The following is a 12,909-nucleotide window of genomic DNA, read 5'->3' as shown; positions in this document are numbered from 1 at the left end:
ATAGCAATTTTAGTTACCCATAACTATAGTAACAAATGCCAATACCTTCATGTCATGAATAAACCTGAGTTACTTTATAACATATATTACTCTATTCTAGGCAATGTGATGTAAGATAGGTTTAACATCAATTAAAGATGACATATAGAGGGTATGATTGCTTCTAGGATAGTTCTTTCCCCATTTTCTTGGTTTACATCTAATCAAAATATTCAGCATTCCAACAGAAGAAAAACATATTACCTCTCTACATGTCTGCCCACAAAAAGGAAGGACTAAACTGTTCGAATCAACATGAATCTCATCTTTCATTTCGATGCATGATTTGTGGTCTGCAAAAGTGGAAAGGATCAGAATATTATTGAAAAAAGAAATCAAGGAAACTACACAGCAACTTCAAACTTCAAAGAATTGAGAACACTAAAAGGAAGAGAATCAGTACATCTTTTCTCGCACAGGCTGCAAGTGAGAAGGGCGCAATCAGGTATCTCATCCTCTTGAGCAATGCCGCTGCCATTACTACAAAATTTGCATATACAATTTGGACAGTGCCAATCACCCGCTGGTAGGAACTGTGAAAGAGCATATGTAAAAGCTAAGTGAAACTACACAGCATCGTTAACGAGCAAGAGCCAAGTTATGTTGAACTACTAATCAGTATAAGTCAACAAGCACCAAAGGTCAAAAAAAGCAAACTTTCAACCAGGAGAACAAATTCAAAATAATTTTTCATTTTTTAAAACAGCAGATACTGTAAGAAGGATAAACTTTTTTCACTTCATCTTTTGGAAGGCAATTAAAAGCCAATAGTTTTCAGGTCATCAAAATGTAAGACAGAAAGCAATTAATATATTTATTGGTCATAGTTGAAATATTTTATATGGGAGCATCATTAAGCGACTGAAAAATATTTCTTACATTAAAATAAAAAACATTGCTCATACCAACTGAGGGAGCAGGTACTAAAAACAGTCAGCTAGGAGAAAACATTCAGGAAAAGGTACGTCTTCCAGAAGTCATAGAAAGCAAAGAGATATATGCCGCGTAAATTACATGTCCAACAGCTAATCCAAGGACTATTCAGAATTCCCTTAAATTCTGTTTGGCTCTAAACATATTTAGGGATAAGCTCAATAGTTAAGACCTTCAAAAGAACATAACTATCGACTTAAAGAAAGAAATTGTATTACCAAACAACATTTGTAGATCAAATTGGTCATTAGCTCCATTAAATTAACACAATCGCTATTTCTCAAGAGGAAGCAAGAAGATAGTTGGAATCGGGCCAGGAAGGGGGACAGGGGAGAGAAATAAATAAATGATCTATGCAAACTAAAGAACCCAAGATCCATGAATTGGAGTAGTCACACTTCAAGTATCCCCTAAATTCTCTACCACTAAGAGCAATCTCTTCAACTACAAACCTGCATTAATCTCTATAACTGATCCAGAAGTCTACAAGGAACACTTATAGAAAAAAAAGCAAACAAGAGACTCAACACCATTATAAATATAAAACACTAGATAGCTGGTGCAAAAATCATGCAGAAGTACCTCTATATTGAGGCAGCTCTGATGAAATGTTGAGGGACAACTGTCACAACATATCAGATCCCCACCATCTCCACAAATGCCACAAGTATCATCATTGGGGTCATCACCATTTACGTCTACAGAATGAAAACCAATCTGCTCAGACTCCACTTGTCTGTTCCATGCATCTATTTGGCACTGCATGAGAGAAACACCAGAATCCAAATATATATTCTGAAATGGTTGGCGTAATTTGCTTCCAGCATGAATCTCAAATTTTGAAACTGTGAGGATTTTACTACAACAACCACAGTGGATTCCATCCCTTGTGATCCAGCCCTCTAGCATCACTTTTGTTCTCCTACGATTCATATACTGCACCTTTTCGCTCAACTGCACAGCCCCAGAATCAATCAGCCAGGCAAGCAGTGTTCTTCTCCCAGAATATGGAACAAAGTCATCACCCTCTGAACTCAGACCCACATTAGAACCACGAACCAACAAGGTACATCTCCCAAGTTTTCTACTTTTTCTTCCATGAAGAATATGAGAACTGGATATAGAGGATGGTTTTTCATAGCTATCATGCACATGGAAAGAACTTTGACCTTTTGCATTTCCATTGTTGTCATTCACTGGATATTTGAATGACTTACCCTTCATGAAGGAACTTAGTTTCTCTTCATGACTCAAGCTATCCATACTCTCATCCTCATGCCTGGTACTTGAAGATTTCCTAGCAACAGTGTCTTGAGCATTCTCACTGCCACTTTCATCTTTTCGCTTCTTTTTCATCTCCTTTTTCATCTTCTTTCCTGTTTTCCTTGTTAATTGGCTGAGTACTTCATCTGATAATGGGGTAAATGCAGGACCATCCCCATAGGGTTTGCCCTCATCCTCCTCATCCAGCTGCTTTAGAAGTGCATCATATGCCTTGATGATAGACCAGTACGCAGTTCCAGCAGGGTTGATGTACACTGCATCCAAGTAGTCCCTGTTCCTCCTTGGTCTATAATCTATGGTCCAGCCTGCTTCCTGAAGCATCCCCCTTATTCGTTCCCGTAATTTCTGTTTTTCTGTGCCACATCCACGCCTAACTTTTCCTTCTTTGATTCTGGTAGGCTGAAGTTGCTCAACTTGAGTTTTCTGCCCTTTGCTACCTACCCTCTTCGTCGGGTTAGAAGCTTCTGTATCCTTTGGTCGTAGCTTCAGAGATGTATCACTGTCTTCTGAATCACAGTCAGAGATCTTATTCTTCTTAGTTGTTGGTGTCCTTGGCAAATTTGCTTTCTTTTTCTCTTTCCTACCAAACGAAACAGGTTTCTCCAGAACTTCTGTCTCAGAGTACAATGATGGAAGAACATGCAAGTTCCTCCTAACTATATCATCAATCCTTGAACCACTTCGGCCTTCCTCAACTTCCAAGTGATCAAAATTTTTCAAAGGCTCACCAACCTTCTTTTTCTTGTTCACCATTACCTTCAAAACACCATTTTTGCCCTGAACCCTGATGGGTCCATCTGAATCAGCCATGTACCTCTCCCTCAACAAGGGATAATGCATCCGACCACCATCCCTATCCTTCCTAAACCTGTTTCTATCATCATGATCCCGACTTATCCCATCACTTTGATCAAAGTACAATTTTTTCTTCTTTTTCTCAAGAAAAGCATGCCTGCTTGGACCACTCTCATACTCTCTCTCAATTCTCATCCGAGCAACTGCAGGCATTGATCCCAACAGTCTCCTCCCACCAACCTCTTCTCCACCATAATCAAATCTGTTCCTTCTCATAATCACGTCCTCATCAAGTCCATCATACTCATTAAAGTCAAACACATCTAACTTATTCCTCTTACTCTCACTCAAATCCTCCTCATTGCAACCAATGAAACCTTCCTCACTTGGCCTTATCCTCTCCTCCCTATTCCTCTTCCTACCAATTTCACTCTCTTCATAAATAGCTAAACCATTACAAACTTGAATTGTTTCCGGCCCAACCCTCCTCCGAGGTGGCATTACTAGCTCATCGCTAGAACCCGAGTCACTCATAATCATCCTAGACCTCTTCTTATCTGCTTTAGGCTCGAAAATCTTACGGGCCCCTGTGGAACCGGCTCCACCCGAACCATCCCCTTTCTTCCTGACAATCAAACAACCCGATTGGCTCCTATTCTTCACCACAACCCCCGAATGCTCACCAGATCTCAATCGCTCTTCCATCAAAAACCAACCAAACAAAAAAGGACCCTAAACTCCTATCCTTCTCCTCAAATTCATCACAAATTCAAGACAAAATCCGTTAAAAACACAAGAATAAAACCTAAATCTCTCTCATCCACCAGATCTGCGGTGAAAATTTCCAAGAACAAAGAAAGTGAAAACCAGACTGAAAAAAGAAATTCTTTTAAAAAAATAGTTTTAAGTTTCCAAACAAGATAATTTCTCAGGCGAAAAGTGATGATACCTCGCTGTAGATTAAAACACAGTTCCCTTTTATCGTAATTCGCCGGTGATAACTGACGCAATTTTCCGGCGAAGAAAACGAGAGGAGAAAATTAGAGAAAAAGAACAAAGGGGACAGAGAGACAGAGAGAAATATATATATACTTCGCCTTTGGATTATATAAAATTTTTAATAAAAACAAATCCAAAGCTGCTTTGGATTTAATTAATTAATATAATTATATTACTACTGTTTGCCATTTGCCTTTTTTTATTTTATTTTTTACGTTTTCTTTTTTCCTTTTTTTTGGGTTGTTGATGAATTTAATTAACCTCGTCAGCGGTTTTTCTCCGTCCAAATCTCGCTGTGACAAGAAGTCGGGCCATGATGATACGACATCGTTTGATGAAAACGTCAGATAGGGCCCACGATTTCCGTTTGCTTACGTAACGATTCTCATTACACATTAGTGTTGAACTGTTTGACCCAGGTGGTCTGTTGTTGTTTTTACCGTTTGACAAAACCCTTTTCTTCTCCCTTTTTCCTTTTTTCTTTTGCATAATGACTCATTTACCTTCTAACCTTACAAAAAAATTTATTTTAGTCCTCCCCTCTTTTATCCTTTAATCTTATTTTTTTATCAAATTATCCAAAAATAAATAAAAAATTTACAATTTTTAACTTTATTGACGTGAGATATACGTAGATGACATGTCAATATTTAATTATTTTTAAAAATATAAAAACTACTTTTTAATATTTTAAAATTTTTAAAAATTAATTTAATAAAGAACTAAAATAACTTTTTCTGTAAAGTTGGAGGGCCAAAAAATTTATTATGCCTTTTCTACTCTAGAGTTTGCTTCCTATAAAGCATAGTAAGAGTTTGTAATTTAAAATGGAAATTGTTCCATTTTAGGTTTCGCCCCTTCTGTTATAGTCAGTTAAAAAAAATAGTCAGTCAATTAAAAAGCACTATGTCACAGCTGATTAAAATCTAATTAAATAAAAAATATATATTAATAGTAAATAAAATAAGAAATATCCCTCCCACTTTCATTACAATGATAATCTAAATCTAGTAATTGACTTTGTGTTTTATCCATTAATATCAGTCGCTAATTCCATCCTTTTCGACTTGTCGCCATCTATGTGCTAGAAAATAAGTTATTTTTGTTTATTTTATGATACTAAATAATAAAAATGAGTGCGGAAATAAGATCGAAAATTTATCTAAGTTACGAATTTGATCCACATGATATAAAATTACCACAACCTCTTATAACATCTCTCATGGGCCTATATCATAAAGCAATCAGGTTTATGTCACTTGATTTCCACATCGGAGCCGGTAGAGGCAGGCAGGCAGGCAGCAACAATCCGAATAAACCCTTCAAGAACCTCATGCGCAGGTTGATCTTTCATTACAACTCTCTCGTACTCTCTAATATCAAATATGGCTACTGCTGCGGTGTCAGTAGAAATGAGCATCCATAAAATATGAAGCATACCACAGCACCCTGTTAAAAACATTGAAAGATTATCTATTACGGAATGAGACAGTGAAACAACGACAACATTTTTCCTTTTGAGACATGAAGATAACAATGATTCATTCAAGTAATTCTAAGCATGAGACCATCTTAAAGAAGCACATTGATGAGCTAAATTTATTTTTCCAAATAATTCTTAACTATCATTTTAAGGGTAATAGACAGGGCGATTCATGCTCACCATTCTTGTTTGTTTTAGAAATGGAGTCTAGACCATTTGATTAATAAAATAGTCTTGTTAGAATAATTATCATTATTGATTCAAAAATTCAAATGGGTTTGGGTCGAATTCTATTGAGCTCGTAGACAGAACTTGTTTTCCTATGAAGATACACGTGCATAGGATCTGATAAACATATGTCAGGTCTAGAATAGAATACGTATTTGTATGCATGAAACTTACCTAGTACATAACCGTAACTATTTTTTATTTTAAATTTTTAAACAATAAAATTATTAATTATTAAACAAATGTTGGGTGCAATAATAAAGCACGTTATACTCTCAGAGAGAGACACAGGTTAAAACTTTGGAAATGATATTATTGGAGGCGTAGCCACGAACTCTAACTATTAAATGTAAACAGACATGAAAAATATCAAAAAAATAAATCAAAGGCTCACTATGGTGGCATATTGATTTCAAAAATAAATTTTAAAAATTAAAGAAAGATTTACTCCCTTTATTTTGTAATTTTTTAAATTGAGTCTTTAAATCTCGAAAATTTACAACATTTCTCAATTTGATTTTTGAAATGTAATCACCTAAAAATAAAAATAAAAAATTTATAAATATTTATAATAAACATGCCTTTAATTGAAATTATTAAATGATGATTAAAAATGAGGTACAATAGTAAGTGGAGCTTAGACATCCTTTTGATGTACTTTCTGTGTAATAATCTTGAACATTTGCAGGCCTTTGCTAAATGCATCATTAAATAGAATCCTTGTTTGCATTGATTGGAATCCAGGCATCCATGATAAAACTGCCACTGGACCCATCACTATGACTCCAAACATCATCTCATAGTATCGAGCCAAGGAAACCACAGAGTCCCACAGTCTGGTATGCCGAAGAAGGGGTCGAAATACTTGAGCTATGGATATAAGTCCCCAGCCAGTAGGAACAAGAGCCAACAGGCTGGTGAAAAGATCAACATATTTGAAGGCTGTAAACTGTCTCAGAGCAATAACAAGAAGTATTCCAAGTATCAGCGAAAGGAATTTAGCCAGCCGAACATATATATGCTTTTTTGCCCCGTAGTTGTCCCGAACATACGACATCGTTAGATAGATTCCGAATGCTGTGAATATGAAGATCCAAGACCACAAGTAAACGAAAACACTCCCACTTTGGCCTGAAATTCCCAGATGGTATACAATTCCATATTGGAAAAAGAAGAAACGTAGGTTCAAAATGATTTCCAGTAGCTTTCCCCAGAGGCTGGTTGTGAGTAAATGGTGCTGCTCCTCGTACCACCAACTTTCCCAGCTTTCTGTAGCCTTTGCAAAAATGCTGCCGCGGTACCAAATCCAGTTCATGAAATCATCGAAGTCGTCTACGGTCTTTAGCCAATCGAAACCCGAAGGATTGAATAGGAAGGGAGCAAATATCCATGAGAGAACTAGAAGCCAACATGTGAGTGACATGTCTATGTAAAAAAATGTGAGCTTGGCTGATGGGGTGTATGTTGCATAAACCATGAGAATCAATCCGAACTCAATGGCCTTTATGAAATGGCTGCGTGCGTACAATCTGTAATTCTCTGCGAAACTTGTGTGTTGCACAACGAAATTATGCCCGGTTTGTCGATACGTTGCACCTCCGTGAAGGACAGTCCGACCAAAGAAATGTACACGCGTTCCCATTGAGAACGTGTAGAAAACAGTTGAAAGCTGGAGCTGCATTACCAAGAATTCCCAAATGGCTTCAAGGAAACCAATCTCGACTGAGCTCTCGAGTATTGCTGGAAGTGTCATAAAGAGACCAAACTGGATGATGAGTTCTTGATTGATAACAGCGCTCAGTGCTTTCTTGCTGTTGGTATCGTTCCCTAGAACGGAATTCTCGACACCACTGAGAGCCAGATAAAGTTGACCCCATAGGAATCCATAGACAGAAAGGACGATCACTGTTGTATTGAAGAAATATCCAATTGTCGTGTGAAAGAATGATAACATCCTGAAAAAATCAAGTCTTTGACCCAACCTGTAAACATCTCTGCTGAGGAATTGTTCCCCACTCCCACAAGCTATCTTGGCTTCAAAGGTTGATATTTGATTCAACCCAAGGTCTCGACCTTTGCCCACTTGAATGTATTCATGGTGTGTGACACTGCCCCCTCTCAAAGTACAGTTGAAGCCGGCAAAAATGTCCTCACTGATATTAATCACTTTGGAGGCTTTACTAAGGCCGCCACGAGTCATGAACCAAAACCTATCAAACACATCAGGATGGCCGTAATGCATTCGGATTTTCAGCAGATTCGCGAAGAGACGTTGAAATAAGGTAACAAAACTCGCTTCCTGTGCTGACATAAACCAAGCAACTGACGAAACAGAGCCACTGAAAATATGTTCTCTAACTCCCAAGATAGTTGGTCTATGGATTCCATGATGGTGCTTGAATTCTTCCAACAGGTTACGGATTTTTAGTGCTTCCTCGAAATAGTTGTCTTGGTTCATATCAATAGTTTGAACTGCATCACCACGAGTGAAGACAATGCCATGGTTTTGATTCTCTGGTTTGCCTTCTCCAATGTTCATTGGACCAGGCAACTTGATTCGATATATCTCCACCTCCCATTGCAATTGCCGGTCGTACTTAAGGAGAACCGAGTAATATTCCTTCTCGTCGCTCTCTGTTGAAATCTGATCAACATAGGCCATCCGAAGGGCTTCATTGTGTTTCAAAAGATCAATGATTTCCTCAGCACGAGGGTCTCCTATGGCCTTATGTTCCCAATACTTCTGACATGAAACAACATAGGTATACTTCATCAAATCAATGCCTTCTTCCTCTTTTGTTACGGTAATATCCGTCTCAGATGAAGAATCGAGAAAAGCTAGCAGCTGTAGAGCTCGATAATAGTACATCATGCCTCTGACTGTGCGTGCAAATGTCTGGCCTCTATAAGATGCCCAAAGCCTTAAATCTCTTAACTTGGTTGTTTATATTTCATCTGCTGCCACCATTCCTTCTCTACGCATTCTTTCGATGAAGTTCTTCCACTCATCATCATAAATGGTCTGCAAATAATACAGGATGGAAATCCCATCCTCGTTCTTAGTTTTGAGTGTTTTTTTGCTGTACAACACAGCTTCATCGTTGAAAGGGGTAAGGACACTGAAAGCTATCATCTCCTCCACTCGAGGAGCTCGAGGCATTTTCATAAAGAGTGAGTTACTAAAGAAAGCAAGTCGACGCCTTGCCTCATTATTAACAGGAATGGTATGCATGGAGTCCCTGGTGGTAAGAATTGTATGCAAGCGCTTAACCTGCATATAGAAGTCCTTATTACTAGGATCCTGCGACTCAACTGTGTTCTTAAATAGCCACCTTGCCATGGCGGATCGGCTCTTGGGAGCCAGTTCATCTTCCCTCAACTGGTCCATTGTCTTTGCTTTGAAAAGGTAAGGAACAACAATTGCGTAAAGTGACTGCATAGCATCAGCAATCTCATTCACACTCTCGTTTGGTTCAAGCAACAGCTCAACAAGTTTTATCAACTTGGAATGGATTTGAAGCAGTGCAATCGTTCTAAATGTCTTAGTGAACTTCTCGGTCTCGATAGAATGATCAATTTCTCGAAACAAGGCTTTGAGAATGGAATGCTCCTCGGTACTGCTTTTGATTAGTTTATGAAGCATCAAGTACTTGATACAATCATATGTTTCAATCACAGCACAACGCCTATACTCATTCTTGCATATGTTATACCAGAGCCAGTTATCTGGCTCATCGTAGAAGTCCATAGCCAGATTAAGAGCACGTAGCAACTCATTCCCCAAAAGAAAACATGGCCAACGAATGACCCTGATTTCCCATGAATTCGGAGGCAACTGTAGTAGCCCAACCTCTTCATCAGAAATGATATCTTCTTCCCTAAAAGTGGTAACTATTTCATTCCATATTAAAGCAAACTCGTTAGCCTTAACCTGGTTCGATTCGAGTTCAACCATTTTGAAAGGCCGCTGCAGCCCACATCTCACCTTCAGCTGATGAATGGCTTCACACAGTTTTTCCCTTAAAGAACCTCCAGTGATCATTATTTCCTCTTGTCGCAGCAAATTGAATTGAATGGCAGTAGCAAAGAACCGAAACCTCCATCTCAGCTGCTCGATGTTTCGAATTTCACCCAACAGTTGCAGCAACCACATGGCAGCCCCCACAAAGGGAGAATAGAATGAGTACCAAACCTGAGTATCAGCCAAGTAAATTAACACCACAGGCAACCACAACAACCCAATAGTGAACTTGTTGCTGACACTAAAGATGGCTTGCCAGTCCCACTCATAGTCTGCAATTGTTGAATCCAACAATTGTTTTGTTGTGTTAATCGTGGGCTTGATCTGGAAGAAGTAACTGACGGTAAATTTTGTACCTAACACCAAAACCCAGAATAGGACGTACTTGATTCTATCAACCAGACCTTCCGTCAATCCTTGACCGATGTAACAGTCACCATGGAACCACCATGATAGCAGGTCAAATACTTTCGAATTCAGCCAAATACGAGGAAGGAATAATAACACCAATTCCACCAGTTCAGGTAACCCATAAAGAAATGCAAGCCCTAGAAAAAATGTTACCCTTTGGTTAGCCTCATTAGACCAATGCTTGTCGTGGTTCCTTTGCACCCAAATCCTTGTGTAACAAAACACAAATGCGCCAGTCCATGCTGCAGCAACCAAAATCCTTAGCACCTTCCCAAGGACCAGTCGCGACGTCTGTCTCGAAACTCGACTAAACTCCATAGCTGGTTCAGGTAAAGCATGGAAAAGCCTCATTCCACTCCAAGTGATGAACAATGATAAAACTCGAACCTTAACATCCTTGTTATCCAAAGCCAGCCATGGATACTTCTTCCCCTCCCAGGCCAAGATTACCATTACGTGAAGGAAGAGAAACAGCATCACCCATAGCCTGTCGAACCTTCTGTAAACGTTCCAAAACGTCCTTCGTTCAACAAACCCAGTTTTCCTTTCACTTGTAAACTTACTGTTGAAATCAAGTGGCCAGTTGAGAGTATGAAAACAACTCTTGCTCCAAAAGTACTCATTGAAATCATCATAGTTCCTCCACGGCTCCACCTATCATGCGGGGCGGTTCCATATTTGTTTTTCGCCACCTCGGCCTTGATCGTATCATATATTGGCTTTACAACGCGTTTTCCCCAGATATCGATGGTATCCATGGCCGTCCCGTTTCTTCATCAATGTAATCTTCTAGGGTTCTGTTCAGTTCCATGGCCATGTGATGAAAAATGTAGCAGATGCATTCGGGCATGAACCTCAAATTCGCGGATTCTCCCCATATCAATAAATACAGTCCAACGTAAAGCAACTCTCTACGAGTATCAGACTCCAAGCTGTCCACGTTGGATGCCTTCTGTTGTTCCAATAGGGTCGTAAGCGTGTAAATTATTGTACTAAAAAATCACACAAAGTTCAATTCCCAGGGAAGAGAGGTGGATCACATGGATCTCTTAAATACCAAGTCTTTCCTTAGTCAGAATATCCCTTCTATAGTAATTTAATAGCATAATTAAATATTACTATCATACGCTCAAATATTGAAAGAAAAATAGGACAAAAAGAACATAAGAGTTTTAACGAGGTTCGGTAAATTATACCTACGTCCTCGGGCACTAACACCAGATGATAACTTTACTATCTCCAAAATATTACAAACAAATAGAATTCCTTAAGAATTCTCAAATGAGAGAAGAGAGAAAACTAAGAGAGAAAGATTGGTTGGGATAAATTGAAATGAGAAATGAGAATGCCTATTTATAATTGAGGTTTAAGGACCAAACAATAAATAGCCTATTATATCAAGGACCAAAAAAAAATTATCCCATGCCACTTTTTCAAAGTCAACTTTAGGGTGCTAAACTTGCACCACTTTGTATTGTTTGCCATTAATGTTGTCTCCCATTAATGTTAACAATCTCCACCTTGAAGATTTGATTAGGATAATCACATCTTCACACACTTCCTTCAACTCCCCAAATTCGATAAAGCTATCTTTTGTAGTGCCTACAAATGCACTCTCGAGCGCCATACACCTGAAGGTGCTCAAATTCTCAGGATGTTAATCAAGTTCAAACAATGATTAAACTTGATTGTTGTTACCACCTTGGTCATCATATCTGCAGGATTATCTGCTGTCGGAATCTTCTGAAGTGGAATTTTTCCTTTTTCAAAGACTTCCCGCACAAAGTGATATCTTACGTCGATATGCTTGGTTCTTGAATGATAGACTTGATTTTTCGCTAAATGAATAGCGCTCTGACTGTCACAATATAAACTTATGTGACTTTGAACAACTCCTAAGTCTTTCAACAATCCATTAAGCCAAATAGCCTCCTTAACAGCTTCTGTAACTGCCATATATTCTGCCTCTGTAGTAGACACAGCTACTGTAGACTGTAAGGTAGACTTCCAACTTACTGTGGCTTTCGCAAGAGTAAACAGATACCCCGTAGTTGAACGACGTTTATCTAAATCACCAGCAAAGTCGGAATCAACATATCCAACTACAAACTGACCAAGTGCTTCATCCTGTTCAAAAATTAAACCAACATCTACGGTTTTTCGAAGATACCGTAGAATCCATTTCACAGCTTGCCAATGTCCTTTTTCAGGATCATGCATATACCTGCTCACAACTCCAACAACTTGTGAAATGTCAGGCCGCGTACACACCATCGCATACATCAAACTCCCAACTGCATTAGCATATGGGACTTTTGCCATATATTCTCTTTCTTCTTCAGTTTTCGGAGATAATTGAGCACTAAGTTTCAAATGAGAAACAAGTAGGGTACTTACATGTTTTGTGTTTTCATTTACACCAAAACATTGTAATACCTTTTTCAGATATTACTTCTGATTCAAACAAAGCTTGCCTCTCTGTCTATCTCTACTTATCTCCATGCCGAGAATCTCCATGCCGAGAATCTCCATGGCCTCACCTAGATCTTTCATCTCGAACTCTTGATTCAACTGAGCCTTCAGCTTATCTATCTCTTTTTGGCTCTTCGAAGCGATTAACATATCATCAACATACAAGAGTAGATAAATGAAAGATCCGTCATGCAGCTTCTGCAAATATACACAATTGTCATATTTGCTTCTTGTGTACTTCTGC

At 38.5% G+C, this 12,909-nt stretch overlaps 2 non-coding genes across 2 annotated transcripts in view; both read right to left on the bottom strand.

The window, feature by feature from the left end:
• LOC107942676 (callose synthase 12) overlaps nucleotides 1–12,909 on the bottom strand; it is a 28,308-nt gene that overhangs the window by 3,169 nt on the left and 12,230 nt on the right. The window contains exons 3-6 of the transcript XR_005910518.1: nucleotides 6,442–11,142; nucleotides 1,555–2,086; nucleotides 443–572; nucleotides 244–332 (exon numbers count right to left, since the gene is read on the bottom strand). This is a non-coding gene — a transcript (callose synthase 12). The remainder of the gene's footprint in view (nucleotides 1–243; nucleotides 333–442; nucleotides 573–1,554; nucleotides 2,087–6,441; nucleotides 11,143–12,909) is intronic.
• LOC121216607 (small nucleolar RNA J33) lies at nucleotides 8,564–8,644 on the bottom strand. Its single transcript, XR_005912792.1, has one exon. It is a non-coding gene; the product is annotated as a small nucleolar RNA J33 (small nucleolar RNA).

This window comes from Gossypium hirsutum, chromosome A02, assembly GCF_007990345.1.
Source record: "Gossypium hirsutum isolate 1008001.06 chromosome A02, Gossypium_hirsutum_v2.1, whole genome shotgun sequence".
NCBI classification, from domain to species: domain Eukaryota; kingdom Viridiplantae; phylum Streptophyta; class Magnoliopsida; order Malvales; family Malvaceae; genus Gossypium; species Gossypium hirsutum.
Note: the sequence above shows the minus strand (reverse complement) of the source record. Positions and strands in the feature narration are given on the sequence as shown.